The 18,383-nt window shown below is 38.9% G+C and overlaps 1 long non-coding RNA gene across 1 annotated transcript in view; it reads right to left on the bottom strand.

Annotated features, from left to right (window-relative positions):
• Window positions 1-18,383, bottom strand: part of LOC309660829 — a 1,143,314-nt gene that overhangs the window by 803,775 nt on the left and 321,156 nt on the right. Inside the window, exon 2 of the long non-coding RNA XR_014263656.1 lies at window positions 13,471-15,883. This is a non-coding gene — a long non-coding RNA (uncharacterized lncRNA). The remainder of the gene's footprint in view (window positions 1-13,470; window positions 15,884-18,383) is intronic.

Genomic DNA, 18,383 nt, shown 5'->3' on the forward strand with positions numbered 1-18,383 from the left:
TGTTTGGAATCTAAGCCATAAAATTCCTTAAAACTTGTTTTAGGAGGAAGGGGAGTCATTCAAAGAAAAAAAAAAAAGATCAACTTGTCATAATGGACCTTAGATCATGCTGAAAGGGTATGGTGATTGGACATTCCCTCAGGAGAAGGAATTTACTCATTACTGGAAATTCAGAGAACATAAGTTTGTTTCTCAAAGATTGGTGCTACTGTTTGCTATGCTGTTTCCTTTACAGTTTAAATAAAACATATATGAAACATAGCAACTCAATTATTTGAGCTCTACAATAATTTTAAAGAGATGAAATGTTATTGGAAATGCTATAATAATCTGAAGAGGTAAATATGGTAGAATGCGTGATTAAAATTACTTTTGCCACTTGTTTTATTTCTCTGCTTTCTTTTGCCCTCGAATGTTTGGAAGAGATCCACTGCAATGAAAATCCTTCAAAGGCTTCCCAACTCATTCAATTTAATAACCAGTCATTATAAAAGATAGATGCTAGGTTCAGTTTGGCTATGGGGGAAAAGATCATTCTGGTATAAGATCGATGGACCATATTGCAAATTGCACTTCCCCACAAGTGGCTGCATCAATATACAGCCCATCCCGCATCTTCTTTCAATATGGCTTGGATGCTCCTCTACTTTGAGGCAGAGTCTACGTTTCCTCCCCTTGAACCTAGGCAGGCCTTAGTAACTTCTTCAACCAGTAGAATACAGCAGAAATGATGCTGCATGACTTCCAAAGCTAGATCTTAAGGGCAGCATAGCTCCCACCTGGCTTGCTCTTTTTATTGGAACACTTCCTACCATGTTGTGAAGAGGCCCAGACCATATGGAGAGGCTACATGTGGGTGTTCTGGCTAACAGCACCAGCTAGGTCTTCAGCTGAGAGCCAACATCAACTATCAGACTTGTGAGTGAATAAAAAACTTTAGATGATTCCAGTCCCTGGACTTTGAGTCTTTCAGCTAAAGCCCTAGACATCATGCTTTCCCAACTTCCCATCTGACCAAAAGAAATTATGAGAGATAATAACTGATTACTATTATTGTAAGTAATCTAAATTGTTTGGTAATTTGATAGATAGTAATAGCTACCTAATATACGTGGTAACTGGCTACTAACCTTGGCTACCAGTAGATTTTGAACACCCTTCGGTTTATCTCCTGCCTTTAGAGTAACACTGATAATAACTCTGTTCTGATAGTGCCCAAACAATGGATTTTTAAAAAAAAGTTTTAGCTTCTTGAATAAACAAACAAAAAAGCCAAATAAACTAATCATTAGATTGCTTGGAATACATGTTTTGTGGTTATGATTATTAAGAAGTACAGTGAATATTTTTGGCAAAATGTTAGATATCATCATATTTTCAACACAAGATTTTCCTTTAAATAATTTCACTGAACACATCGTCTGATCTTTTAGTTTGATATATTTATATATTAGCCTCCAAAAGTCTGTTTCAGAAATATGTAATCATATTGAAAAAATTTGTTTTTCTGTGATTATTTTCCTAATTGCTTCATAATGTAAGTATGTACATCTCATTTTGAAATGAGTTAAATCCTGTTTCGGGTACCAGATGGACAGAAGTGGTAGGTGCAGTTCTGTTTTTAGGCTGAGAGCGGATGCAGCACTGAAGGTGTGAATCACTCTCCTCCACACCGTCCTGTTTCTGAACAGCCTGTGCAACTGTTCTGCTCTGGAGGATTCCCCCACTGTTGGCTTTCTATTGAGGCTTCCAGGAATAGGCATTCATTTTAGCATTTAAGGGCTTCTGATCCCCCAGCAATTGAAGTTAGGCCCCCAGTTCATTTTTGCATACATTTATATGCTCAAGGGCTGAGGAGGAAGTGTCTAATTACCCTACATTCATTTTCTTTACCCAATTGTGATGGGGGAATTTAAGTTGAGGAGTCTCTTGTCTCCTTGATCTATTGAAGACCTCCTTTCCTTTACTGTAGGGCATGAAACGTGTGTTATATGTTTTCTGATGAACCACATATTTTTATTTCATTAAATATTAAAGTTATTTAAAAAATAAATAACATGTTTTCGGTGGCTTAGAGTAGTAACATATCCCTGGTGGGGGTGTAGCTAATTAAACTTTTCTTTTTATAGATTCAAGTTCCAGCATTTAATACAATTCCAGCATTTAATAGACTCTGTTGCATTGGTTAAGCCCTGTAAGGCCTCTGTGGCAGATGCCTTTAGTGGCCCACCAATATTCCGTGCCCTTGCCACTTGGTCAGGCAACGTTGCTTTGCTGTGAGGTTTCTCTTGCAACTACATAACATTGTCTCTTGGTTGGCTTGCTGAAAGTGCAGAGTAATGAATGGTACTGGGGCCAGGCCTCAACCAATGACTGACAAGAATTGATATACAATTATCCCTCGTTCCTTGCTCCTTGGAGAGATTAAGTCTGAGGTTATGTGTTCTACACTGGCTCCCAAATGTCATTATGAGGATTAAGCTTCAGTTATCCACAGCGATGGCTGGCTGGATAATGCAGTCTCTCATTGGCATTTTCCCTTCCTTATTTCACATCCATATTCTCCTGTGGGTGTTCCCTTCAGCCTTCCAATGAACCCACTCGTTCTGAATCCTTGTCTCAGGGTCTGCTTTTTGGAGAAAGCAAAGTAAGACGTCAGTCATTCTACTATTACTTGGTTAATTTCAATGTCTTTGTTTAATTTCTGTAGGTGATTTTTTAAAAATAGGTATTGCTTTAATAACTTTTTCATTTTGCTGGTCAAAAAGCCCAGTAACATTTATTCTGTCCTCCTTTAACTTTAAACATGATATCAATTATTTTCCATTAAAATGTATGTTTCCTTAATATTCCTCCCTTTATGGATTGGCTTTTTCTTTCTTTCTTTTTTTTTGGTTTCTCCTTGGGCTATATCTTCTTACCCATTATCATTCGTAATCTCTTTTTTGATAAGTTTTCTTCTTTGAGTGTATTTTGCTTTGTTAGAATGTCTCAGTGAAAGTCTATTTTTATTTTTTCATTCAGGCTAAAGCAGCCCTGAAAAACGCACCCAATCTAAAGGTGATATGAAAGATCAAGTTGATAATTGAATATTTTTCCAGGTCCACCACCTTCCCTGCTATCCAACCTGATGCTCTGTGGGAAATAAATGCTTCTATCTTTTCCTTTCCCCACAGTAGGCCTCAGTAGGCCCATGCTGCTACTGTGTGTTTGTCTTGAGGGGCATGGTGGTCTCTTCAAATAAATTCAGCTCTGTGTCATCTCTTCTCACCTCAGAACCTGTGCCTTCTTGAAGGCTTTTCTGGATGAGACCCATAGGAACTATAATATTAGCAGCTGGTTAATGGTTGTTCAAAGTAAAAAATAAAGTATGGGAATAGTAGGCAGGACAAGAAAGTTTACCTATAAAATAAATGCAAGTGTTATGGAACCTGGGTGAAGAATTCACTAAAGAGTAAAGTCGCAAGTAAAGATTTTGTTCTACATTCTTTTTGAGGACCAGCTCTCTCTTTATGGATGGCCATCCTGTATTTTGGAACTCAGACTCATATTGAAGAAGTCAATAAAGGCCAGTTTCCCAGAGGAACAATCTCAGTGGTGCCAAAACATCACTTGGGTGGAAAAATGAGGTAGCAATAATTCAACTTATGGTGAGCCAGTTGAGTGGAATATGTTTGTAAGAAATAAGGTGTTTACCAGTTTATTAAAGGATACAGTTGAACAGCCAGGTGAAAAGATACATAGGGTGAGGTCTGGGAGAGCCCAAATGCAGGAGCTTCTGTTCTTGTAGCCTTGGGGTGCATCATCCTCCTGGTGTGGATGTGTTCACCAACCTGGAAATGCTTTGAACCCCACACTGTTGGGATTTTATGAAGGCTTCTTCACATAAGCATGATCAATTATTAACTCATTTCCAGCCTCTCTCCCCACTATGGAAAAGTTGAAGCTTGGGGAATAGGGCTGCAAATCCCAACCTCTAATCATGGCTTGGCCTTTCTGGTGACCAGCCTCCATCCAAGAGCCCACCCAGAGTCATCTCATTCAAGCAAAAGATGCTCCTAGTGCTCTTACCAATTAGGAATTTACAAGGGTTTTAGGAGCCCTGGGTCAGGAACTTGGGATATATATATATATATCTCCCACATATTATGTGTATAAATATATATATATATATACACACACACACACACACATATATATGTTTCTATTATCTCACAGATGATGAACTGCCTTCTAAAGTGCATATATCCTAGGAATACCCTGGTGGCCCAATGATTAAGACTCTGTGCTTCCAATGCAGGGGGCACAGGTTCGATCCCTGGTAGGGAACTAAGATCCCACAAGCCTTGTGGCCAAAAAAATAAATTAAAATGAGATAGTATTTTAAAATAAGTAAAAAATAAAGTGCATATGTCCAATTCACTGCTGGTTTTTGGCTTTGCTTGCAGAAAGCATGTGAATTTGGGCCTGAATCAAATTTTTTTTTTTTTTTTTTTTTTTTTTATAAATTTATTTATTTATTTTTGGCTGTGTTGGGTCTTCGTTTCTGTGCGAGGGCTTTCTCTAGTTGTGGCAAGCGGGGGCCACTCTTCATCGCGGTGCGCGGGCCTCTCACTATCGCGGCCTCTCTCGTTGCGGAGCACAGTCTCCAGACGCGCAGGCTCAGTAATTGTGGCCCACGGGCCCAGCTGCTCCGCGGCATGTGGGATCCTCCCAGACCAGGGCTCGAACCCGCGTCCCCCGCACCGGCAGGCGGACTCTCAACCACTGCGCCACCAGGGAAGCCCCTGAATCAAATTTTTAAGGACAACAGTAGAGTGGTAAGCACTGCAATTAATACTTTTTCTCACAAAGTACCCAGGCTTTCTTTTTAATAAACATTTAATAAATATTTAAAGAAAACCATTTTCAACGCATGTCAAATTATTAGCCTTTCCCAAGTATCCATCTCTCAGTCTGGGTCTGTGGTCTTCTGACATATATTTTGTTATTGTGTATACCACCACTGACTCTATCTCTTGAGGTCACCTTAAATTATTAATAGAAGGGAGTAAGACATAAATTATAAATTGATGATTTTATCAATGTTACTTATATTTGTTTTCTTTACAGAAAGTAGTATAGCTTTAAAGTAAATGCATCAACTCCTATTTCATTAAAGATCCCTGCAAACTCTCCATGCTGTGATTAAAAGTAATATTTGAGGCAGAGCTGGAACTCCTGGCTCTGGGTCTCTTCCCTCCTCCGTCACTGAACAGCCCCGGAACCCGAGGGGAGGGCAGCCTCATTGAGGCTGGTGGCTCTGGAGGGGCCCCAGCAGCCGAAGCCACAACAGTCCTGGGGACTGCGGGCCAGTTGTTTCAACAAGTAACTTAAAGACAAAATGGAAAAACAAGGAGGTTTGTGCCTGAGATCATGTTGATGTGAAACCGGGATGGCCACCTTGTACCAGAGAAGCTTCAAATGGTGGAGAATTAAGACGTGGAGATCACCTACCTCCCCACAAATACATCAGAAATACATCTACATGTGGAACAACTCCTACAGAACACCTACTGAACGCTGGCAGAAGACCTCAGACCTCCCAAAAGGCAGGAAACTCCCCACGTACCTGGGTAGGGCAAAATAAAAAAAAAAGAAAAGGCAGAGACAAAAGAATAGGGACAGGACCTGCACCAGTGGAAGGGAGCTGTGAAGGAGGAAAGGTTTCCACACATGAGGAAGCCGCTTCGTGGGCGGAGACTGCGGGTGGCAGAGGGGGAAAGCTTTGGAGCCACGGAGGAGAACGCATCAACAGGGGTGCGGAGGGAAAAGCGGTGAGATTGCCGCACAGAGTATCGGTGCTGACCAGCACTCACCAGCCCGAGAGGCTTGTCTGCTCACCCGCCGGGGCGGGCGGGGGCTGGGAGCTGAGGCTCGGTCTTCGGAGGTCGGATCGCAGGGAGAGGACTGGGGTTGGTGGCGTGAACACAGCCTGAAGGGGGCTAGTGCACCACAGCTAGCTGGGAGGGAGTCTGGGAAAAAGTCTGCAGCTGCTGAAGAGACAAGAGACTTTTTCTTGCCTCTTTGTTTCCTGGTGCGTGAGGAGAGGGGATTCAGAGCGCCGCTTAAAGGAGCTCCAGAGACAGGCGCAAGCCGCGACCATCAGCGCAGACCCCAGAGACAGGCATGAAACGCTAAGGATGCTGCGGCCACCACCAAGAAGCCTGTGTGCGAGCACAGGTCACTCTCCACACCGCCCCTCCCGGGAGCCTGTGCAGCCCGCCACTGCCAGGGTCCCGTGATCCAGGGACAACTTCCCCGGGAGAACGCATGGCGCACCTCAAGCTGCTGCAACGTCACGCCGGCCTCTGCCACCGCAGGCTCGCCCCGCACTCTGTACCCCTCCCTCCCCCGGCCTGAGTGAGCCATAGCCCCCGAAGCACCTGCTCCTTTAACCCCGTTCTGTCTGAGCGAAGAACAGACGCCCTCAGGCGACCTACACACACAGGCGGGTCCAAATCCAAAGCTGAACCCCGGGAGCTGTGTGAACAAAGAAGAGAAAGGGAAATCTTTCCCAGCAGCCTCAGGAGCAGCGGATTAAAACTCAACAATCAACTTGATGTACCTGCATCTGTGGAATCCCTGAATAGATAACGAATCATCCCAAATTGAGGAGGTGGACTTTTGGAGCAACGATATATATCTTTCCCTTTTTCTCCTTTGGTGAGTGTGTATGTGTATGCTTCTGTGTGAGATTTTGTCTGTATAGCTTTGCTTTCACCATTTGTGCTAGGGTTCTGTCCGTCCATTTTGTTTTGGTTTTTTTTTCAGGTATAGTTTTTAGCACTTGTTATCATTGGTGGATTTGTTTTTTGGTTTGGTTCCTCTCGTCTTTCTTTCCTTCTTTCTTTTTTTTTATTACTTTAAAATTTTTTTTTTAGTAATTATTTTTAATTTTAATAATTTTTATTTTATTTTATTTTTTCTTCTTCTTTCATTCTTTCTTTCTTTTTCTCCCTTTTATTCTGAGCCATGTGGATGACAGGCTCTTGGTACTCCAGCCAGGCGTCAGGGCTGTGCCTCGGAGGTGCGAGAGCCAAGTTCAGGACACTGGTCCACAAGAGAGCTCCCAGGTGCACGTAATATCAGATGGCGAAAATCTCCCAGAGATCTCCGTCTCAACGCCAAGACCCAGCTCCGCTCAACGACCAGCAAGCTACAATACTGGACACCCTATGCCAAACAACTAGCAAGACAGGAACACAACCCCACCCATTAACAGAGAGGCTGCCCAAAATCATAATAAGGCCACAGACACACCAAAACACACCAGCAGATGTGAACCTGCCCACCAAAAAGACAAGATCCAGCCTCATCCACCAGAACACAGGCCCTAGTCCCCTTCCCCAGGAAGCCTAAACAACCCAATGAACCAACCTGAGCCACTGGGGGCAGACACCAAAAGCAACAGGAACTATGAATCTGCAGCCTGCAAAAAGGAGACCCCAAACACAGTAAGTTAAGCAAAATGAGAAGACAGAGAAACACAGCAGATGATGGAGCAAGGAAAAACCCCACCAGACTTAACAAATGAAGAGGAAATAGACAGTCTACATGAAAAATAATTCAGAATAATGATAGTAAAGATGATCCAAAATCTTGGAAGTAGAATGGAGAAAATACAAGAAACGTTTAACGAGGACCTAGAAGAACTAAAGAGCAAAAAAACAGTGATGAACCACACAGTAAATGAAATTAAAAATTCTCTAGAAGGGATCATTAGCAGAATAACTGAAGCAGAAGAATGGTTAAGTGACCTGAAAGAAAAAATGATGGAAATAAACACTGCAAAGCAGAGTAAAGAAAAAAGAATGAAAATAATTGATGACAGTTGCATACACCTCTGGGACAACATTAAATGCACCAACATTCGAATTATAGGGGTCCCAGAAGAAGAAGAGAAAAAGAAAGGGACTGAGAAAATATTTGAAGAGATTATAGTTGAAAACTTCCCTAATATGGGAAAGGAAATAGTTAATCAAGTCCAGGAAGCACAGAGACTCCCACACAGGGTAAATCCAAGGAGAAACACACCAAGACACACATTAATCAAACTATCAAAAATTAAATACAAAGAAAAAATATTAAAAGCAGCAAGGGAAAAACAACAAATAACACACAGGGAAATCCCCAAAAGGTTAACAGCTGATCTTCCAGCAGAAACTCTGCAAGCCAGAAGGGAGTGGCAGGACATATTTAAAGTGATGAAGGAGAAAAACCTACAACCAAGATTACTCTACCCAGCAAGGATCTCATTCAGATTTGACAGAGAAATTAAAACCTTTACAGAAAATCAAAAGCTAAGAGAATTCAGCACCACCAAACCAGCTTTACAAAAAATGCTAAAGGAACTTCTCTAGGCAGGAAACACAAGAGAAGGAAAAGACCTACAATAACAAACCCAAACAATTAAGAAAATGGTAATAGGAACATGCATATCGATAATTACCTTAAATGTAACTGGATTAAATGCTCCAACCAAAAGGCATAGACTGGCTGAATGGATACAAAAACAAGACCTGTATATATGCTGTGCACACGGGACCCACTTCAGACCTAGGGACACATACACACTGAAAGTGAGGGGATGGAAAAAGATATTCCATGCAAATGGAAATCAAAAGAAAGCTGGAGTAGCAATTCTCATATCTGACAAACTAAACTTTAAAACAAAGATTATTACAAGAGACAAAGAAGGGCATTACATAATGATCAAGGGATCAATCCAAGAAGAAGATATAACAATGGTAAATATTTATGCACCCAACATAGGAGCACCTCAATACATAAGGCAAATACTAACAGCCATAATAGGGGAAATCGACAGTAACACAATCAGAGTAGGGGACTTTAATACCTCACTTTCACCAATGGAGAGATTATCCAAAATGAAAATAAATAAGGAAACACAGCTTTAAATGATACATTAAACAACATGGACTTAATTTATATTTATAGGACATTCCATCCAAAAACAACAGAATACACATTCTTCTCAAGTGCTCATGAAACATTCTCCAGCATAGATCATATCTTGGGTCACATATCAAGCCTTGGTAAATTTGAGAAAATTGAAATCGTATCAAGTATCTTTTCCGACCACAATGCTATGAGACTAGATATCAATTACAGGAAAAAAATCTGTAAAAAATACAAACACATGGAGGCTGAACAATACACTACTTAATAACCAAGAGATCACTGAAGAAATCAAAGAGGAAATCAAAAAATACCTAGAAACAAATGACAATGAAAACACGACGACCCAAAATCTATGGGATGCAGCAACAGCTGTCCTAAGAGGAAAGTTTATAGCAATACAATCCTACCTTAAGAAACAAGAAACATCTCAAATAAACAACCTAACCTTACACCTAAAGCAATTAGAGAAAGAAGAACAAAAAAACCCCAAAATTAGCAGAAGGAAAGAAATCATAAAGATCATATCAGAAATAAATGAAAAAGAAATGAAGGAAACGATAACAAAGATCAATAAAACTAAAAGCTTGTTCTTTGAGAAGATAAACAAAATTGATAAACCATTAGCCTGACTGATCAAGAAAAGAAGGGAGAAGACTCAAATCAATAGAATTAGAAATGAAAAAGGAGAAGTAACAACTGATACTGCAGAAATACATAGGATCATGAGAGATTACGACAAGCAACTATATGCCAATAAAATGGACAACCTGGAAAAATGGACAAATTCTTAGAAATGCACAACCTTCTGAGACTGAACCAGGAAGAAATAGGAAATATGAACAGACCAATCACAAGCACTGAAATTGAAACTGTGATTAAAAATATTCCAACAAACAAAAGCCCAGGACCAGATGGCTTCACAGGCCAATTCTCTCAAACATTTAGAGAAGAGCTAACACCTATTCTTTTCAAACTCTTCCAAAATATAGCAGAGAGAGGAACACTCTCAAACTCATTCTACGAGGCCACCATCACCCTGATACCAAAACCAGACGAAGATGTCACAAAGAAAGAAAAACTATAGGCCAATATCACTGATGAACGTAGATGCAAAAATCCTCAACAAAATACTAGCAAACAGAATCCAGCAGCACATTAAAAGGATCATACACCATGATCAAGTGGGGTTTATCCCAAGAATGCTAGGATTCTTCAATATATGCAAATCAATCAATGTGATAAACCATATTAACAAATTGAAGGAGAAAAACCATATGATCATCTCAATAGATGCAGAGAAAGCTTCTGACAAAATTCAGCACCCATTTATTATAAAAACCCCCCAGAAAGTAGGCATAGAGGGAACTTACCTCAACATAATAAAGGCCACATATGACAAACCCACAGCCAACATCATCTTCAATGGTGAAAAACTGAAACCATTTCCACTAAGATCAGGAAGAAGACAAGGTTGCCCACTCTCACCACTATTATTCAACATAGTTTTGGAAGTTTTAGCCACAGCAATCAGAGAAGAAAAAGAAATAAAAGGAATCCAAATAGGAAAAGAAGAAGTAAAGCTGTCACTGTTTGCAGATGACATGATACTATACATAGAGAATCCTAAAGATGCTACCAGAAAACTACTAGAGCTAATCAATGAATTTGATAAACTAGCAGGATACAAAATTAATGCACAGAAATCTCTTGCATTCCTATACACTAATGATGAAAAATCTGAAAGTGAAATTAAGAAAACACTCCCGTTTACCATTGCAACAAAAAGAATAAAATATCTAGGAATAAACCTACCTAAGGAGACAAAAGACCTGTATGCAGAAAATGATAAGACACTGATGAAAGAAATTAAAGATGATACAAATAGATGGATTGATATACCATGTTCTTGGATTGGAAGAATCCACATTGTGAAAATGACTCTACTACCCAAAGCAATCTACAGATTCAATGCAATCCCTATCAAACTAACACTGACATTTTTCACAGAACTAGAACAAAAAGTTTCACAATTTGTATTGAAACACAAAAGACCCCCAATAGCCAAAGCAATATTGAGAAAGAAAAATGGAACTGGAGGAATCAGGCTCCCTGACATCAACCTATACTACAAAAGTACAATAATCAAGACAGTGTGGTACTGGCACAAAGACAGAAATATAGATCAATGGAACAGGATAGAAAGCCCAGAGATAAACTCACGCACATATGGTCACCTTATCTTTGATAAAGGAGGCAAAAATATACAGTGGAGAAAAGACAGCCTCTTCCATAAGTGGTGCTGGGAAAACTGGACAGCTACATGTAAAAGAATGAAATTAGAACACTCCCTAACACCATACACAAAAATAAACTCAAAATGGATTAAAGACCTAAATGTAAGGCCAGACACTATCAAACTCTTAGAGGAAAACATAGGCAGAATACTCTATGACATAAATCACAGCAAGATCCTTTTTGACCCACCTCCTAGAGAAATGGAAATAAAAACAAAAATAAACGGGACCTACTGAAACTTAAAAGCTTTTGCACAGCAAAGGAAACCATAAACAAGGCAAAAAGACAACACTCAGAATGGGAGAAAATATTTGCAAATGAAGCAACTGACAAAGGATTATTCTCCAAAATTTACAAGCAGCTCATGAAGCTCAATATCAAAAAAACAAACAAACCAATCCCAAAATGGGCAGAAGACCTAAATAGACATTTCTCCAAAGATGATATACAGATTACCAAAAAACACATGAAAGAATGCTCAACATCATTATTCATTAGAGAAATGCAAATCAAAACTACAATGAGATGTCATCTCACACCAGTCAGAATGGTCATCATCAAAAAATCTACAAACTGTAAATGCTAGAGAGGGTGTGGAGAAAAGGGAACCCTCTTGCACTGTTGGTGGGAATGTAAATTGATACAGCCACTATGGAGAACAGTATGGAGGTTCCTTAAAAAACTAAAAATTGAACTACAATATGACCCAGCAATCCCACTACTGGGCATAGCATATATCCTGAGAAAACTATAATTCCAAAAGAGTCATGTAACAAAATATTCATTGCAGCTTTATTTACAATAGCCAGGTAATGGAAGCAACCTAAGTGTCCATCAACAGATGAATGGATAAAGAAGATATGGCACATATATACAATGGAATATTACTCAGCCATAAAAAGAAACGAAATTGAGTTATTTGTAGTGAGGTGGATGGACCTAGAGTCTGTCATACAGAGTGAAGTAAGTCAGAAAGAGAAAAGAAATACCGTATGCTAACACATGTATATGGAATCTAAAAAACAAACCAAAAAAATGGTCATGAAGAACTTAGGGGCAAGACGGGAATATAGACCCAGACCTACTAGAGAATGGACTTGACGATACGGGGAGGGGGAAGGGTCAGCTGGCACAAAGTGAGAGAGTGGCATGGACATATATACACTACCAAATGTAAAATAGCTAGTGGGAAGCAGCTGCATAGCACAGGGAGATCAGCTCGGTGCTTTGTGACCACCTAAGGGGGTGGGATGGGGAGGGTGGGAGGGAGGGAGATGCAAGAGGGAAGAGATATGGGGATGTATGTATATGTATAACTGATTCACTTTGTTGTGAAGCAGAGACTAATACACCATTGTAAAGCAATTATACTCCAATAAAGATGTTTAAAAAAAAAGGAAAAATTCTTTTACAGATTCTTAAAAAAAAAAGTAATATTTGAAGTTATTTAAAGAGATGTATTAATAAATAAAACACTTACAGAAAATTTTATTACTGTCTTACCTTTTCTGATGCTCCTGGATCTTTCCTTAAAATACGTAAATATTTATAACTTTTAACACAGTTTTTATAGATATGGTGCTTTTTCTGGGCTGAGGCAAGAAACTTCCTTGAAGTCTAAAGCAGAATATGCTTGAAGGGGTATTTTTTTCTTTTGGAGCTGAAGAGCTTATGAGCTTGGAATTGTAGCAATAATGCATATACAGTAAAAATGCAATTGCTGACCACTCCCCTTTCGATATTCGTGCTGAGAATTACTAATCATTCAGTCAGGTATCAGTGCGCTTGTGCTTTTCTAGTCTATGGTGTTCAGATCAGGGCCGATAAAAATGGTTGTGATAATTAAGACAGAGTAATGATAAGAATACATTAATGGAAACTGTCAAAAACAATGTGCTAAACATCTAGTATTGCATGCAATGTGTCGGTATTTCTGATGAGGTGTCTAACCACATGATGGTGGTCATAGGTTTCTTTCATCATGTAATGAGTAATAGAGTAATCCTCTGGCTGTTTTTCATGTTTGATGAAGCATTTTTGATGTTTTATCTTCTTGTTTTTGCCCCATTTTGTTTATTGTTAAATTTGGTTATTTATTTATTTATTTGTTTTGGCTGTGTTGGGTCTTCGTTTCTGTGCGAGTGCTTTCTCTAGTTGCAGCGAGCCTGGGCCACTCTTCATCGTGGTGCGCGGGCCTCTCACTATCGCGGCCTCTCTCGTTGCGGAGCACAGGCTCCAGACGCGCAGGCTCAGTAGTTGTGGCTCACGGGCCCAGTTGCTCCGCGGCATGTGGGATCTTCCCAGACCAGGGCTCGAACCCGTGTCCCCTGCATTGGCAGGCAGATTCTCAACCACTGCGCCACCAGGGAAGCCCCCCATATTCTTTTTAGCCTTTGATCCTCATTGTCTTCCATGTAATTATATTTCCTTTTATTAAAATTGGCTTGCAAAGAGAAGACCATGAAGATACACTCTATAGCTGTCAATCAGTAGACCCAGAAAGTTTCTAAATGACGATAGTTGTTTCAGCACATTAGCTTGTTGGAATTATCTGCATGGCAGAGATGTCAGTATATTGTTTCCAAGCTTGATTTCTACATGCAAGGAGTGGTAGAGCATGCCCCTGCTTCTTTTATATTCCACAGGAGAGCAAACAAGTGGCATAATCAATTCTTCCAGCCTTTGTATTTTACCTGATGTTTACTTTGCACTTTGCTTTAAAACATGCCCTTATTTCACCTCTTTAAAATCTATTTGCCTTTTCTTTTTTATCTTATAAGAAAATAAGATTATCTTAGTGCAAGGTCATGGTACATTTCATTAAAAACTCGTAATATTTTTCTTTACTCAGCATCCGCAAAGTGGTGAAAAGTTGCCCTATTACTGAAAGATTGTCAGGCTCTGTACATACAAAGAATAACCTTCTCTTATCAGATGCTGAGGGAACTGCAACTGTGCAGATGGCTTTGACTCAGTAACTTTACTGGTCAGTGACATATATTATTGTATCTAGGAGAGATCAAGCATAAGCTTGACATCTTTTGTGCTATGAATATCAAAATAAAGAAAGCATAGATTTGGTCTTTAATGCATGAAAATATCTCTGTGTTGCCTAAGAGAATTCAAAGGCAAAAATTAATTCTCGGAGTTTCACAAATGACCAAGCTGGCTTTTTCCTTTGGGTTCCCTGTGTGTGTTTTCAAGTTACTTAATTAGCAAGATCAGGATACCATTTCGGGGTGTTAAAGGTCACATTAGGAAATTCCTGGCCTTTTCTTTATATTGCTATTTTTTAGCAGTCAGTACCAGCCACCTGGAGGAATGGCCACTATTGGGCCATGGCTTCTTTTGCAGTGACATTTGCTCAATAAATTTTTTCATGGTAATAATTGAAAAAAGTCAAAATGGTGTGAAGAAGTAAATGTCATATTCCCACAATGCAATATAATTGGAATTCATAAAGGCTCAGTGACTCACAAGACAGGTTAATTAAAGCCTCCATGTGGCACATGGAAGTTAGTACAAAATTTGCTTGACCATATTATTTTCTGACTGCATAGAATGAATCCTATATTAAAATGTCTAGCAAAGGCTGTGATTTAGTATAAAATATCTATATTATTGCTACTTATTTTCTTCTGGGTTGTTTTAATCCATTTCCCATTGCCAGTCAGTAATATTTTAAGGGCTAGTTTTTAATATAAAAATTTTTGTTGCAAAAAGTCAGTACAATCGCTGTCTCATAGAAGTTGCTCAAACTGTACCAGGAATGGCATGCAAGTTCCACAACATAAATGAAGAAAAAGTAGCTGGTGCTGGGAAGGAAAAACGTTTTGTGGAGTTGGAAAACCATATTGTCTTTTAAGTATGACGATTGCTAATCTCTCATCCTTACGTGTTCCTGTGGGGCTCTAAAAAAATGGACCTTGCTATCTGGAATTAACTTTTTGCTTTCTTAAGACTAAGGAACAAATTGCAATAAACATCTCCAAAAGAGAGAGAGCATTTAAAAGGATTTGGGGCCATCTTGAACCACTGGGCAAGCAGAGCAGCGGCTCACGTTCTTTTAGCCACTAGGGAGCAACTAGCTGCTTCAGGTGTTCTGCCTGACTCTCCCGACAGCTCAAAGGAGGCAAGGGCAGGAAGAGGAGGGGCAGTCCTTTTGAACCTTCTCACTGCAGGCTGCTTATCTGTATACCATAGGTGGTAGCATTACTGTTCCTTTATTCTTCCAAGACAGGCAAATAAATGAAAGCTGTATAAAATATTATCAAACAAATCGGGTACTTTCATTTGTTTCAAAGAAAAAATAGTTTGAATCTTGGTCAAGGATAATGCAAGAGCTTATTTTATTACAACCCAAATTAAGAAATGATGTCCAATTTTAAATCCTGAAAGTAGATAGCTTCCAAGTTATCCATATAGCTATATACACACACACACGCATACATACATATAACACTATACCTATAATATATAATATATAAAATATATGACACAGTCTCTGACACAGAAGAAAAAACTGTGTATCTCTATATCTATCTATCTATCTAATCTCCACATTTCTTTGTGTCAGAGACTGCAGATTTCCTTCCCTAGTGCCCTTTCTTTAGATATTTTTAGCCTGGCACATAGTCATGCAAAATAAAGATGACTTGTCTCCATGCACAGGCAGAACGATTAAGGAAATTTTGCTGCTGCTTCTGAAACTGAAACCAGTGGCCCTTCCAGCCAAGGGCTCTTGAGAGCAAGACTTTTCTTCTGTCTTAAGCCATTACCATTTTGCATTTTTCTGTTACTCTCAGCTGGGCAGAATCTCACTGTTAGAGTGGTGGGATCATCATGAAACAATTAGGAGGCTGGGTAGAGTAAAGTACTTTGGATCCATAGTCAGAAGTTCAGGTCTGATTCTTGCCTCTGCCTCGTGCCAAGTATATGTCTTTGGGCAACTCACTTCATCTCAGTTGCTCCATTTGTAAAATGAGGTGGTAGTTCCTACCTGACTGACTAAGGAATACATGAAATGGTGAAATGTTTGGGATAAGCAATTCCATCCCCACAAAATGATCAAATATCAGCTAGCATGCAAATGAACATCGGAGACATCTACCTATACATTTAATAAGAAAAAAAACACAAAAAATTTTATCTGCACATTTTAGGTAAGTAGATTTGAGTCTTTTTTATAAAATAAAATTAATATATCTTCTACTTTATTAAAATTTTGCTTTAGGTAGAATCCCAGCCTCTTAGAACCTCAGTATTAATATGAGCTTTTTGATCATTTAACTTTACCTTGCACTTAGCTGACCACCACTCTGACTTAATTGCTATTTGCTAACAAAATTTTTTTTTTTTTTAATATATTTATTTATTTATTTTTGGTTGTGTTGGGTCTTCGTTTCTGTGCGAGGGCTTTCTCTAGTTGCAGCGAGTGGGAGCCACTCTTCATCGTGGTGCGTGGACCTCTCACTCTTCATCGCGGTGCGCGGGCCTCTCACTATCGCGGCCTCTCTTGTTGCAGAGCACAAGCTCCAGACGCGCAGGCTCAGTAGTTGTGGCACACGGGCCTAGTTGCTCCGCGGCATGTGGGATCTTCCCAGACCAGGGCTCGAACCCGTGTGCCCTGCATTGGCAGGCAGATTCTCATCCACTGCGCCACCAGGGAAGCCCGCTAACAAAAATTTATAGATTTATTTAAGATTCCAATGGAATAAAGGTGAAAAGTTTGTTTGTCTCTATATCTCACTGGGAAAATTACTACAAGGGCAGTGATTTCATTATATGTAATAGAAAATTAATGACAAATCTGAAGCCACATTTGATAGAAGCTTTAGAGTATTTATTCAATAACTGTATATAAGTAGAGTGTATATCTACCTTATAATGCCCAGAAAATATTAAATTGCCTTAAAATATCTAAACAAAAATAAAGTTCCATAATATCAAAATATAAAACATACAAATTATGGGTTACACACAAACTAAGATGCTAATGGCCATATTGACTTTCCCTCGATGCTTAGCCTCTAGACCTAGATGCTGTTATTACTATTACTTTATAACAAGTTATTACTATTATTTTATAATGTATATGTATCACATATTGTTTCAAATACAATTTCACTTAAGTTTATACGTTTAATAAATCTTTGAGAACAAAGAGCTTATGTTTTTATTGTTTACTAAATTGGCCGTTTATTTCTAAGAAAACATTAGAACTAGAGACTTCAAAAGTACATTGCCCCCCAATATTAAAAATAATCATAAAAAATCACTTTTAACCACATGGCAAATATTATGCTTTGGGCATAATATGCAACTTGATTTCTGACAACTTTTCTGTGTCACCTTGAGTTTCAAAAATTCAAGGAATAACATAAGAAAAATATCTTGAACTAAATTATCTTGAAGTAAATTATCTCATGGGAGATATGATTAATATTGAGGAGGTATTAGAAGAAATAGCAAGTTAATGTTTCTAAACTACTGTAGATCATAAAATAAAAGATACATAAACTACATACCACAAACTATTGTTTCTCATATATTAAATTTACATTGCTTAGTATCTATAGATTCTAAGAAGACTGAGAAATCCTTCTTTAACTAGTAATCCTTAATTATCCCTATTAGTTTGTGGTATAAACATAACAAAAGGCAGAGACAAGTTAGAGAGGGCATACATCTCTGATGAGTTTAGATCACACCTTCCCTAGAAAGGGATTTTGCTTTAGTTAGATATTCCCAGTCTGTTACCTAGGATCATGACAACAGTTAGGAAAAGATATATTCATTTCAAATTACAGGCACTGTCACTTTCTGCAATCTCTGCATGGAAATATGCTTAGGAGTCATCAATCCTGACTGTAAAAGAATGTTAAATGACTCTTCTGTTCCGTTAACCTATTCTCCTTTTATTCTTCCTTTTCTGACAACCTCCTCTAAATTTTGTCTGATTTTAATACCACTGTGTTTTAACTCATTTAATCTTATATGAGCTGGCTTCTGCCCCAATCATTTTATTAAATTTATTCTTTTGGAAAATATTCATCATTTCCTAGTAACCAAATAAAATCTTTCTCACTTCTTATCCTCTAGACTATTCTGCTATATGTGGAATT

Source organism: Balaenoptera physalus, assembly GCF_965194825.1.
Source record: "Balaenoptera physalus genome assembly, chromosome: 5".
Classification (NCBI taxonomy): Eukaryota; Metazoa; Chordata; class Mammalia; order Artiodactyla; family Balaenopteridae; genus Balaenoptera; species Balaenoptera physalus.